Here is a 15337-nt window from a genome sequence, read left to right on the forward strand (position 1 = left end):
ATAAGTTTCATCCAACTGGTAAGTCCAGCCACTAACACAGGAGGTGCTGAGCTCCACCATATGTTACAGAAGGTACAGATAAGTTCAACAACTCTTTCCTTGAACTTTTCTATCATTAGTTACATGTATGAATCCTTCATTAGCATGACATTCATGACCAATGGCATCGTAAACTATGGAGTCCTAATTAGCCATCTTAATGAAGATTGATCATTTGAAAATCGTCAAAGAACTCTTTACTTGATATTTCCACTACATTGGAGAAGGATTTTATTGCATCATTGTCTTTTACCAAGGGCAACCAATCACATTTTGACCACTTAAATAATCACAAAGTCAATCAATATCATCAAAAACTAGGATTTATCCCATCCAATTATCCATTTGGATAAATATTTGAACTCTTTCTCTAAAGATCCCCCAAAATTTATCTTAAGTATCTCCACATTAATTTTTATGAAATCCATCGCACTCATCTCATAAGGGGGCAACAATATTGCTTTTCTATTTAGATATTTTACTGTCGTTATCCAACACCTTATGAATATAAATGTTTCTGACATACCTTTAAATATAACTAGTTACATAATGTTACCTCATCATACTAAATAGTATAATTTCTTACTGTCAATTATATCCCTACTCTGAATTTTAAACATTATATGTGAATACTAATAAAAATATGTATTTTTTTGAACTTCAACTAGACATAGACTTGTGATTGGCTTGCAGCCCAATATGTCGATTCAATAAGCCCTTCATTCCTAAAATAAATAAAAGATATACATACATAATTAAAATAAATTCATAAACTAAATTATTGACTTAAGTACCTAAAATAATAGATCATTTATTTATGAAATAAATAGTAGATAATTTATTTAGGGAATCATAAATGGAGTATCAAAAAGATGCAAAATCAAAACCAGAAATTGGTTTTCCAGTTGATAGAAATATAGTTTCAGAAAGATAGAAATTGGAAATGGAAATTAAATTTCAGAGCAATAGGGATAGCGCTTCTGAACAATAGAAATAGAGTTTCATAAAGATACTATTTTGTTATAAAAATAGAGTTTCAGAATGATAGACAATCAAAATCAGAAGAAGGAATTCAGACCAATACAAATAGACTTTCAGAAAGATGAAAAATTGAAATTGAAATAGAGTTTAAGAACGATAGAAACTTGAAATGAGAAGTAGAGTTTAAGAAAAAACAGAGATATAGTTTCAGAAAGGTAGAAGCTCACGTATGAAATGGAGTTTCAAAATAAATGAAATCAGAAGTAGATTTTCAGAAAAATAAAATATATTTTGATAAATATAGAAATTCAAAATTGGAAATAGAGTTTTTTTTAATGATAGGCAAAAAATATGGTGCCGGGTACGTCCAACCCTAGGGTTGTGCCAGTAGACCAATCTAGCCATGCCCTAATCACCACCCAGGGGACTTTATGTATAAAGAGTACTGATTATCAGTGTTATAAGTGTTGAGCGAGCATAAATGTCCCAAGTACACACAAACCCTACTGGCCCCTGCCATGATGCCGCAAAAGAAATCATATAGTAGTGGTACCTAGGCACTCTGGGGGAGGGTCGCACGATGCCCGCAACGTGCTGGTGCTCGGTAGCAATGGTGGCACATGGAGTGTGCTTGATCTGCTCATCTTCATCATGTGTCAATGTTGAGATGCGGGTACAACAATCAGGTGCGAGGGTGAGAGCTCCCGCCTCTAATGCTCCATGTGATACACCACTCGTGGGGACCATCTTTTGATAGGGTGCGATGTGTGCTAAGAGTTGGTAGGCCAACGAGATCAACTCGATGACAACCTCGAGTTGGGGGGGGGGGAGAGATTTTGCCAAGGAAGGAATAGGGGGCTAATGCGTCTATCGTCTGGCTTCCCTTGTGCAACAGATAATGGATGCTTGTCAAGCGGTGATGACATCTCATGATGTAGTTCAATATGCTCTAGAGACATCACTAGGAGCATGTACCTAACCTGCACGAAACATATCTACTAAAAATTATGAGTCTGATTCTATGGCGATATTATTGAGGTTTCACTCCTTCCAGAGGAGCAAGCCATCACATATCACCATAGCCTCGGCTGTTGTGTTAGTTTGGGCCCCATAGTTTGGACTCCTTGTGTGGTTGCGTAGAATATCTCCCCCACCAGCCGAGCCTAGGTTTCCTTTTACCGCACCATCCAAATTCAACTTTAGAATATCAATTGGTGGCGGGTGCCAATGGACAATCTGTAGCAAAGTGGTGATGGGGGTCAAGGTGAGTGGAATGCCCCAGGTGCAAAGAAGATCACACGTAGGGGTTGAACTACAATAAAGGGGTGGTATGAGGTGATATGTGTGTTCTACCCATAGTTTGACCCGTCGCATAATATTCAGTGTGCGCATGGGAGCCCTTACAAAACAAGAAGAATTTCACCCTTTCCAGATCTCCCATAGTAGCTAGGCTATGATGATGTATAGGTAGGGGCTCTGCTTAGAGCGTGTTGACGAGACAAATATATTGTCAAAGCACTCTTGATGGGAGACCATCTTACTAGCCTAATCACCAGACGCCAACAACCTCACCGTGCAGCCCGAGCCGACGCCCATGACCCCAACTTCAAGTAGTCACAGTCATGAGTGTTGACTTATTTTCTCTCTGGACGATCGGATGGGACATTGTGTTTGGGCCTCACTTTTTTTCATTTTATTTGTTTTGACGTATGTTTTCGAGTAAATCCCCCATTACGAGACAGTTTCCCCTCGTATGGCCCAACTGGTTATCCTCCCTCCCCTATATAAAGGGATGGCATGCCTAAGGAAGCCTTGGAGTTTAATTGAAAATTGAAAAAGTCTTTTTCGATTGGGCTCCTGCCTTCTACCTTTGGGAGTTTATCTATACGGTTTTCTAAATAGAGATTATGAGAGCTTTGTTTGCACAACGCCAAATTCATTACGTAGAGATTACTCCATGGAATAAATGTTCGTTGGTGACTTCTTCTCCCCTTATTGTTGTTGTTGACGCATCTTCTTGGAGCAATTTCAAGAAAGTCGCCTCGCCCGACTGCCAGCCTGCAAGAAGCACACTCTCTACTTCCATCCCTGCACACCCGCACCAAGCTGCCATCTTTGGCAGCCAATGTCCGCCTCATTTCCCAAGAATACTTTTCTTGTGTGGACGACCTTCCAAGAACATCGTTCTTAGATCTTTCATGGAGCAGATTCAAGAAACGACCCTCACTTGAAGCTTTCTTGGAGCTTCTTGGAGTTTTCTTGAAGCTTCTTGGAGCAGATTCAAGAAAAGGCCCTCTCTTATAGCTTTCTTGGAGATTCTTGGAGCAGATTCAAGAAAAGACCCTATCTTGGAGCTTTCTTGGAGCTTCTTGGATGAGATTTAAGAACAGGCCCTCTCTTGGAGTTTTCTTGGAGCTCTCTTGGAGCTTATTAGAGTAGATTCAAGCAAACACCCTCTATTGGAGTTTCTTGGAGCTTTAATGGACTTTCTTGGAGAAAGATTTAAGAAAACACCCTCTCCAAGAACGCATGTCCTGCAAGAAGCACGCCAATCTCCTGCTTGTCGTCGTCTCGACTCCGTTCTAGGCAATCGCCTCTCCACCTCACCGCCAAGAACACTATGGGTCAGCGAACCTGCAAGGTTCTACCGTTTTTCTCAACTTTAACATTATTATTATGTACTATAGCCTTGTCTTCCCCTATTTGTGCAGTTTTTGATTTAATTGACGATTAATAGGATTAGCCACCTACTTGTCGAAAGGTAGGAATTTCTTGTGATAACGACTAAAATCTGTGGCAGAAAAGTCTGTGGATATCTTTGGACTTCTTGTTGTCTACTTACCTCGTAGGACGTCTAGTTGGTCTGAGTGGGTCATTGGGCATATGATCGTGAATGGTCCACTCCTGAATCTTTAATCGAGTGTCGATCTAATCAGCAATTGCCACATTTTCTCATTGGATTCTCACTTTACTTTGCGTACACTGTATCACTTACATTTTATTTGTCGTCTCGCTTTTGTTGAAACACGAGCTGACATGTCCTGGTACTCTCAATATTATACCAACACTAATAGTTATAAATCCGGATCATCCTGGACGTGGACGAAGGACGGGACGGGACGAATTTCATCCCGTCCTGCATCCGATGTTAGCTCTGGGACGAAGGACGGGACAATTTTTCGTCCGCCGACAAAAAACCGTCCCATCCAATAATCTCGGGATGGTTTTTCATCCCGTCCAGTCCTCCCGGGATGAATTTTTGTCCCGAAATTCATCCCGGACGAAAAAAACCCATATTATTTTTTTAATATATTAATATTGAATTTTCTAAGTATTTTAAGGGAAATATAGAGGAGAGAGAATGCAAATGGACATATATACAATTAATTCTGAGCGGCGTCAGTTTGCATGTGCAAAAAAACACAAGGACCTTAATGTAAACTGTCAAAGTGAGTTCACGTGGCGAGATGTCAACCGTCGGATGTGAATTCGGCGGTTTTTCGTCCACATCCGTCCGTCCATCGTCCTAGACCTCCAGACGGACAGTTTTCATCCCACGGGACAAAAACTGTCCGATCCGGTGGTCCCCGGGATGAATGTTCGTCCCGAAATTCTTCCATATCCTCAGACGGGATAATTTATTCGTCCTGGGACAAAAAAATCGTCTCGTCTGCGTCCCTGAACTATACTAACAATGTTGGTGTAGTGTGGGTGGGTAATAGTGGGCACCAATTGTATGTAAATTGGTGCCAATAGTCTAGACCAGTCTCACTATATAAGAAAAAACGTTGCATAATCTCAACATGGGGAGAAAAGGGGCAGCAATGGCTTCACAAATTGAGTGAGCGACTGATATGCGTCACCCGATCATCCATAGGGAGGCCACGAAGCATGAATCTCCAAAGGAAGAAAGAGTCGTGAGTAATGATCATCGGATGCCAGATGCCAGATCTCTCAAAAATGATTTCAAGAGGACCAACAAGAGAAATTTCATCGAGCGTGAGCATCCAAATAGGGTGGTTGTGAGAGGTCCCTATTGCAATAACCAGTTCCTAGGGCAAGGTATCAAATGAAAGATCATGTTGCTCCCATAGGTGTCGCGTGTTCCTCGTTAGAAACTCTGCCATAGTCAACCAAAGTGTATGATGGAAAAAGGGAGGATGACGGACGAAGGGCATGTCGCCGAGCCATGTATCAATCATAATACGAACTAATTGTGCCTTGGCCAATGTGCCAACGGGTCACATTAGATATCTCTAGCCAATGTTTCTACCAAGTTCGCCACCTTTTATGGCGCTAGATATCCGACTCTGTACGAGCCCATTCGCTGTAATTAACCGAGATGATACTCTTTGACGAGGAGTTTGTGGTGGGCATACACTATACGAGCTTCTTTTGTAGCATGTCTTGGACATCCTGAAGGCGTCTGATCCTTAGACCCCTCACATTTGTAAGTTGACATACTTTTTGCCAAGAAACCCAGTGGTGTGTATGCTCTCCCTCAAGATGACCTAACCATAGGAAACATGCGCATAGTCGTTCCATAGACCAAAAGACTATGAGCAATAGTGAGTGGACCACTAGGGAATGCAACAAATATCCTCATGAGGGCGTGACAAATAAGTTAGATGCGCCCACCATAGGAGACAAAATAGAGTTTCAAGCCATTGAGTTTCTTTCTCTGCTTGGCCAACAAGGCATCAAAATAATGATGTCTTGCTAGGCCGTGAAAGATGGGACATCCATGATAGTCAAAAGGAAGGTATCTTCTTCACTATCATGTGTAGTGTTGGATAATCATTGAGCACTTAATGGTGGTGGAGAGGCTGACCATAAAGCTACTCTTCGCGGCAATGGCAAGTTGACGAAAAGCCCACTCGTACTTTGTGAGTACACTCATAAGTTCCCTAATGGATTTTTTAGATCAAGTGAGGAAAAGAATGACATCATCTGTGAATAGAGAATGCAAGAGGATCGGGCAGCCCCCTCCCATAAAATATGGTTGGATGAGGCCTTGGGCAATCGGTCGTGTGAGTGATCTACTAAAGGCCTCCTCAATTGGTATGAAAAGAGTAAGTGAGATAGGGTCACATTGCGGGAGACCTCACGCGGTAGTGAAGAAACTCGCGGAGTTTTCATCCACTAAGAGGGAGAAGTGATTTCTCAAATGCAAGCATCCACAAGAGCGATAAATTTATTAGAGAAACCAAAGCGTCATAACACTATGGTAAGGAAATTCCACTCAACTCTATCAAAAACCTTCTCCATATCGAGTTTGATAATGATGTTCAAACCCAAAATATGAGTGTTCAGTTATTGTGCTAACTCGTGAACTGACATGATATTGTCATGGAATTATCATTCATTGACAAAACCACATGAAGGTCCCTAGTTGAATTGTGATGATTTTGGATGCAACTTTGTAGCATATATTACAAAGACTAATAGGGCGAAAGTCTCTAAAAGAAACTAGATCATCCACTTTTGTGATGAGCACCAGGAAAGTGGATTTGTAGCTTCAAGGTTGCGTGCAAAGATCTCCTTGGTAGCTATTACTAAGTCTATGCCTATGATATCCTAGCAAGCTATGTAGAATTTTGTAGAAAACCCATCCGACCGTGGGGTCTTGTTTTGATTAAAGGAGAAGACCACCTCCTTGATCTCTTCTTTCGTAGGAAGGGCAGTAAGTATGGCCTTTTCTTGTTCGTTCACCAAGTGTGGAATGGATTCGAATAGATCCTCACTCATTGTAGTCAGTTGTTAGGTAAGGAGAGAACTATAGTGTGTGACACCAACTGTGGCTAGATGGTTTGGGTCCTAATTGTACACCCCTAATAGGGTCATATAATTAGATCACGATCCATGTCAGATCGGGACATGAAAGAAACATGTGTTTATGTCACCTTCTCACAACCATTGGATGTGCAATTTAGAAGGTAGAAAATCTCTTGTCGGTGCATGACATCATCAAGCTGTACACTAAGCCTAAGCTTGCTGATGTAACAAGACGTACACCGGGATCAAACGGCTTGTGTTACACAATAGGGATGACAATCATGCAATGTAGTGAATACGACTAACGTAACGTAATGCAAGTGATGATGCAATGATAAAATCATTGAGAAGTATAAATTCGGCGTCGACATACACCAACGTCCACTAGGCTACATCAAGCAAGACGTGGAAATGCCACTAGGGTCCCGATGATCCGAATGTCAGGTTGAAGGCTAACAGTGCGAGCTCAGCTACTACTGCTAATGCGCACGCCCACGATGGTCCAAACCAAGAACGTATCGATTGAAATCCTAATCCTCAGAATGTGAATCCTATCTATCACTAATCTAACCCCGGCGGTGGAGAAAATGTTCGAAGGCACTGAAGGAAATAATATAATGCTGAGAGGGGAATAGGTAGTGGTAGGTGCACACAAAGTCTGATTCGGCAGTCGTGGAAGGCATCCAGCAGGTAGGCGCGACGGAGAACAAGTTGGTGCAACGACGGGCGCAACAAGGGGTGCATCAGTGGTTACAGCACTAGGGTAGCAATGGGCGGGACTACACGACGAGGAGGCGTCGAGGCACGGAGGTTCGATGGGCAACACTGTCAGTCGGGGCTGGTTGCTGGGGGCGGCCATAGAAGTGGGCGACAGGCTACCGCGGGGTAGCTGAGGGGCGGCAGAAGAGGCAATTGCAGAGGGGACTATGAGGCGGTCGAAGGAGGCGATCGAAGGGCGACTGCGTGGGTGGCCTAAGTGCGCCCGTGGGGATGACCGCTAGGGCGTCCAAAGGGAGACTGTGGGGTGGCCGCAAGGTTGGCCGGGGGCAACTGAGAGAGTGACTGCAAGACGACGAAGGTGCGACCTCGAGAGGGTGGCCTCAAGTCAGTCGTGGGGCGGTGGCCTCCGATCGGTCGCGAGGCGGTGGCTTATGGCCACCCGCAGGTTGCGGCAGCCTTCGATCGACCACGGGGTGCGGCGGCCTAAGATCAGCTACGAGGGCGACGACCTCAAGTCAGCCGCGAGGGGGGTGGCGGTCATTGGCACTTGCGGTGGCCTCTGGTCGGCGGCCGCATGTGGCCTGGGCGGGCGCAGACTGCCCAGGCGTTTGTGGGCGGCCTGGATGGCCGTGTGCGGCCCTTGGCGGCTGCTCGCAGCCCTTGGCAGCCCTGGGTGGCCGATGGCGGGCCTAGGCTGTCGCTAGCAACCCTCTACGGCCCAAGGTGGCCTTGTGGGGTCGCTGGCGGTATTGGGCGGCGCTAGGGAGCCCCAAGAACGACAGGTGGATCTCCGGCAAAGGTGGCGGTGGCAGTGGTTTCTGGCGAACTCTAGGGTTTCCTTTCTCTCTCCTAACTTTGTAGTGGCATTTTTGTAAATATCACAAAAACTAAAAAAACTCAGAAATCAGAAAAAATCCCTAAAAAATACATTTTCTTCAATCTTTCTTCTTTTCTCCCTTCCAATGGGCGGGCGCCATCTTTTATAGGTACAAATATGGGCCTCCCCACTTAAAAATAAAGTGGAAAATGCCCAATTAATAATAATTGAGGCCCCCTAATAGGAGAGAGAAAACATGAACATGCCCACACATGCGCTAACTTACGCGTAAACGTGTAGGTCCGTACAGTGGTCTTGACAGATGTGAATATACAAAAACAAACAGATAGGTGGCTGACATACATGGCCTACTAAACAAAGAAATACAAGGAAAGATAATGTCAAACCTTTATGGGTCGCTGACGAGGCCAAGTACTCCGAAGGCTAGGTCTCGCGCGTGAGCCTTCGCGCGACGAACTGGATTGACAGGCTCTTCAAAGTTGGATGGTCCCCCATCACTTGCACTCCCCAACTTCAGCCGTTCAAGCGCTCCGTCTTGAGAGCTTCAACTGGTGTGTGCATGACCTCGAAAACATGTTTATTCCACCATTTTAGATGGAGTTTGAGATTTCTTAGTCTATAACTGAAGTTCTCCATTGGTGATGTAGAAATTGCTCTGTACTAGTGGTGATGCACAAAGCTATGAAAATATTTATGTTTAAGCCACATTTCCTATAACTGGAAGGGAGGCCAAAAAACATGAGCACTCAAGTATTACCAGTGAGTGATTGGAATAATATCTTGATAAAAGCTCAGTAGTGATAATACATTGCATCGTGACAGTCCTATTTATGAAACAACGCTCAAGCCGCTCCTACATACGCGCATCTATAGTGGAGGGCTCACAAGTGAAGCCTGGCGTATAAAGTCATTGAAAGCTTGCGTGGACCTTAACCTAGATGGTCAACCTCCCTAGCGTTCATTGACTGCTCATATGCAGTTGAAATCACCAGCTATAAATCAAAGGAGATCAGGCTAAGAGTGGGCTTGGATATGCTGAGTAAGTTCCCCCCATAGGGCCTCACACACTAGATGTCTATGGGACGCAAAGACTACCGTGAGCGTGTAAGGATTTGGGGAGTACAGTACAGTGAAGGTGACATACTGAGTCTGTTCAACAAGAAATTACAACGAATAATCTTGTGTCCAAAATACCTAGAGCTTATTTGAGGAATGACAATAGACATGGTCCATTCTGAGTTTCCTCAGTATGGATTGGGTGTTATCCGATGTGGTCATCGCCTCAATAAGCCCAACTATTCCTAGTTTGTGCTTATGGATGAGTGAGAGGAGATGGGACTGGCTGAGATTTGTGCTTATGGTTGCCAATCCCTCTACAGTTTCAAATAAGACTTGGGGGCTTCGGCTGGCGAGTGGGGGGTGTTGGGTGGCAAGTGGATGGTGTTGGGTGGCGAGTGGGGGGTATCAGGTGGCGAGTGGAGGATGGTCAGGTGGTGAGTGGGGGGCGTCGGGTCATCAGATAGCGAGTTCGGGGCATCAGGTAGCGAGTTGGGGGCGTCGGGTGGCGGGATAAGACCCTAATGGAGGGAGAAATAGAAGTGGAAGGATGGGAAATGTGATTAGGACGTGGGGGTGTCAAGGATGGCAGGGAGTAGAGGTAGAGAGAGGTGTAGAGGATGAAGGGCCAGCAACGAGTGGTGATGGAGCGAGAGAGGAGGAAAGGCAGATTGAAAAGGGTCTCATGGTAGGAGAAGTATGCCTGGCTGTACTCGCTACAACCTTGATGCATTTGCGAGCATCATTCATGTCAAAAGATTCCCATTGAGAAAACATATTTGAGGTCGAAGTGTGTGATGTGGACTCTTTGCCCTTACCTAGTGGCATTGCCTTAGGGGAAGTGTTGGGGCACTGGGCGGCGCCCTTCTCCACCCACTACAAATTTATAGTTAAGTCCTAGAAACGGCAGGGGCTTGATGTTTGGTGGTCGGCACACTCGTCCCTCCTTTTTTTGTAGGGATGAACTGTGCTGTAGAAGCCAATTGTGGAATTGTAGGCTTGGTAGAGACAAGCATAGCCGACACTGGGGCCCAAAGTAAAATGGGCAGCTCTCTTGGCTCGTCGTGTGATGCTGAAGGTGACGTCTAGATGGGGATGGTCTCTTATTAGGGTGGTGCCCTTGGGTAGTAGTCTTGTCCACTACAATGTAATCATTATAGGGCAAAGGGGGAAGGAAATAAACCTGGGTGACCGAGGTTGGTTGTGTCACTTTCTGGCAACATGTGTGGATAGTGTGACCTAGAAGAGTGTAATGTGTACAGAATTGTGGTATATTCTCATACACAATGGGCAGGTGGATCAACTTGTCACCAGTTTGAATGAGTATCAAGTGGTGGATAGGTTCCAAAAAATCAATCTTTACACACACATGCATACCTGGGGTGGTTGAACATATTTTTTTTAGACGTATAAATGTTCCTACATCACTAGCTAGTGATTCCAAGGTAGTATGCATGAAGAGATGAGGTCGTACACGGGAGAAGCCTATCCAAACTGGGATAGAGTGAGGGTAATGATCTCGTGAGCTGCTTGTTTGATTTGCCATCCAACAATATGTATGCATAGTGGAACCACTAATTGTTCATGTGGTGCGGCTCCATGCCTTATGGAGATCCACTTCCACTTGGAAGTGGACAAAAACACTTCGATGATTGCAGGCTCTAATGACTATAGGCCCAAGGAAATTCCCCGGTGCTAAGTATATCCATGTAATGTCATCAATAAGGGGACTCTTAGTGGCAAATCTCCCTACTAAGGTGTAGGAAAATGACTCCGCCATTGGCAAAACCTCCTCTTCGGAGAATGAGACGATTTGTAGTTCCTCCGATTCGGTGTAACCTCACATCGATATCATGTCCATGTAAGGAGGAAGCATAGTCTTCGGGAGTTGGTGTGCAATAGCTGTCTATGAAGGGTTAGACCCTCTAGCTGCCCACGCCATCGGTGGGCTTGGTCCATATGGCCGCCTATCCAGTTCGGGTCCGATCCTCCCTCTCTGTGTGTGTCCGGGCTGCCCAGTCATGTCTGTCTTAGTCTATTCGTACCGTTCAAACTCTGTCTGCCTGACATGCCCGACCTGTTTGGGCCCGCTCTGCTCATCTTTTTTACACACAAGCTCATACTGGTAGGGATCAATCCTGACTCAATCAGAGTATGGTTCATCACAATACGGATTGAGAGTGAGCCCAACCCTATCGGGTGTACGCCTAACCTGTTCAAAGTCAGTTCCAACCCAATTAAGATCGGTACCAACTCGATCTGACTCAACTGATGTAACCCCATCAAATTCGACGGATGATAATTCAGATTTTGGGGTAATTAGTGATGAGTTAACTTCATTAATTAGTGTCGTTGGTTTATCCGAATTAAAACAACAAAAAATTATAATAACCTTACTAGCGTAGGGAGAGTAAGGGTCGATCCACAGGGAGCAATGGTTTTTTTCTTAGGAATTTGTGCTTTAGTTATGTATTTTTTAATAATTTTAGAGGTAGGTTTACTACATATGAAGATAAATAACTAATGAAATAAAAATATATAACAAAGAAAAATAAAATATTATTATAATATTAATAGGCAGAAAATAATTTTTTTGTATTTTTTAGGAGTATTTGAAAGCTAAAACAAAATAGGAAATGAAACAGTTTGGCGCTCTGGACTTAGTAAAAATTTGGCTAAGTCCGGATGCCAAATGGGGAAGGTGCCTTGGTGGAGGAGAGAGAAAAAATTGGACTGTACTAAAATCACTCTAGAATGAGTTCTAGAACGAATTTTAGAGCGTGGTTGGATGCACTGGAACCGTCTGGATATTGGCTAGCTGATCCAAGACTAATCAAAAGACAAAAGACGAACAGAAAAGAATGAAAAAGGAGAAATAAGAAGGTAACCTCTTTGTCACACCCGCTAAGGTCCAAGGGACTTCTTCTTCTCCTTTCCACCAGCTTCTTCAGCCCTGGATGCTTCCTGCTCAGCCTGGCACTCACTGAGGTGAATGGATCTATGACTCAATTGCACTTAGGCCACCAAACATTAATTTGGATTGAATCACAAGATGAATTTTACAATAGGGTGAAGGGGTTTATATAGGGAGAGAGAGCAAATGAGAGCCATTGGATTTTTAATACAATGGATGGCCAGATCTTCTTTTCAGGGTCATGATCCACGTCCATTATGGTCCTCCAATCAGTATTGAGACCTTTGAAATACCCCCTGGACGTTCAAGGCTTCTTTCCTTAATTAGCATTAAAGGTGCTATCTTTAAGTCTCCACCCTTGGATGTTTTGTGGATTGAATGGCTGGATCTTCTTCTCTGGCTTGGATCCACATCTAAGGTTGTCCTCCAATCATCATTTAAGCCCCTGAAATATTCATAAATAATCATGACTGGACCTTCCCCTTGCCCTCCTTTCTTTTGCCCAACATGCCTCTCATAGTGGGCTTAGTGGAGCTTCCTTAGTGGGCCTTTAGACTAGAGCCATTTGTCTTGCTTTGGGCCTTCTTTCTTGGCCCAGGGTTGTGGCTGAGCCTGCTCCTCTGGTCCAAATAGCTTCCTCTTCATTTAATTATCCCCTTTATTCATGAAAGTTTCACCTAATTCCTGCATCTTCCACATAAACTAAGAAGAGAGTGAGATTCATTCCACAACTCATTGAGTTAAGTGGGGTTAGTCCCACAAATGATAATAATTAACTCCAAATTAGAAAAAGGTGATTTTGTTTCATGATGTTTCACAACTTAACATAAATGTTGATAATATATCCAGATAAAGATAAAGAAGTACATAAATTAGCTGAAATTGCACATATATATTACTATCATTTCATGATGTTTCACAACTTAACATAAATGTTGATAATATATCCAGATAAAGATAAAGAAGTACATAAATTAGCTGAAATTGCACATATATATTACTATCATTTTGGATTTATCAACGGAGTTAACTCGGTCAGAATTGGTTGGTTCGATCATGCGTACTCTGTCAGAGCAAGTTGAGGCAACCCTATCATAGGCATTCAAATCAACCCAGTCGAGTCAAGCCAGTAGACTCGGTCAATCTCAGTCTAATCAAGCTGGTCATACTCGTTCGAGTCGACTTGGGCGTCTTGATCATGATCCTATCGAGCATGAGCCCAACCCGATTGGGTACAGGCCTAACCTGGTTATAGTAAGTTTTGACCCGATCATGGTCTGCCCCAACTTTGTCTAATTCAGCCGATGCGACCCCATCGAATCTAACTGAGTCAACTCGATCAGAATTGTTCAGGTCCACCATGTCTACCTGGTCAGAGCAAGCCGCGGGGACCCCATCAAATCAAGTCAAGCCGGTCGAGTCAAGCCAATCGTCTCAGTCAATCTCAATTGAGTCTAGCCGGTCGTACAGATTCTATTTGACCTGGGTGCCTTGGTCAGTCTCGATCGATTTGACCAGGGCAGTTTGGGCAGAGTTGACCCAGTGAACTTGGTCCAACTCAGCCAAGTAGTCAAGGTTGGTCTCAGCCAAGCCAACCAGGTCAGACTTTGTCAAGTCGATCCAGTCTACTTGGCCGGACTTTAGATACAAAGATGTAGGGATGAAAAAATGGAAATAATGTTTTGGAAAATGAAAAAAGCAAGCTTGAAAAAAGGAAAAGGATATTTAAAAAACCTAGAGATTTGGAAATCAAAAAGAAGAAAACAAAGAGAAGGATGAATCTGGATTCTTATTTGCCAAATAGTTATTTCTGATATATTCTAGTAATATAATATTGTAAGAAAATTTTTAAGGATTTTGGATCTGGAATGAATACACAAATTCAAATATCCTTTGTCTGCAATCCACTAGCGGATCTTTCTCGCAGCTGCGTAGACAGGGCCAGAACTTGTGGGCTACAACAAAAATGTGACAACATTGCTGTATGAAGAATTGGTAAGTGTGCTTGGTGGCATTATAAAAATTTTCACCTAGGATATCCCTTGGAGTGCTTTACCCGAAGCAAAAGGTTGTCACTTCAACCTAGGAAGAAAGCATAGTTCTTGGCCCTAGTTCTTGGCCCAAGGTTGTCACTTCAACAAATTCTGCATAACCTTTCATTTTTCATAATCTTAAATTTCTTATCCAGGCTTCGAAGTCTTCACTATTAAACTTATCTCCCATAAAGAGCATACCGAATTATAAATAAATATTTAATAGGAACTAATATTATAACAGCCCCTAATGTGTAAACTGGGAGTATCGTAAAGGACATTTGCAAGGATATACAATTTTCCTCTTATTATCTTGATCAAACTTGAAATATCTTTCCTGAAAAATTGTATTACTATAATGGATCAGAGAGATCTAAAGTACTAACGTGTGAAAATCAGACTCTAAGAAGCCATCCAAGATGAGGTACAAAGCGAGGGGAAAATAGATTTATTAGAATGCGACTATTTCTCCCATCTTTTTGATTTATACCAAGGGTTGGAGTGTCATACTCACAAATAACACAATTTTCATTATAGATTAATCATGTATGTTTTCTTATAATGATAAATTCATGCTATTTAATATTAAAATGATTTATCATATTTTTTATGAGATTATTTTTTTCTAAATACACTTGTAGAATTTTAGGATTCGGAATATATACTTGTAGAATTATTTCAATATTTAAGGGTTCTCCCTATAATATTATTTTCTTTAAATTATTTTATACTCCCGGGATGATCTCATCAAAGTCCTTGGGAATTTTCTGTGAAAGTCCCCGCCAAGATCTTGTGTAACCCTAGGACTATGTATGTCTAGTTAATAAATTTAATAGAGCAACAAACTTTGTTGGATGGCCTTATGAATTAATTATAGATAAATGCATAATTATAAATGCATAGGACATTGTAAAAAAACAACTGTCCATCCACTGAATAAAAGTGGTGTCTCAGGGCTAAGTACCACTTAAGAAATCATGA

The sequence above is a fragment of the Wolffia australiana genome, chromosome 7 (genome assembly GCF_029677425.1).
Source record: "Wolffia australiana isolate 7733 chromosome 7, ASM2967742v1".
NCBI classification, from domain to species: domain Eukaryota; kingdom Viridiplantae; phylum Streptophyta; class Magnoliopsida; order Alismatales; family Araceae; genus Wolffia; species Wolffia australiana.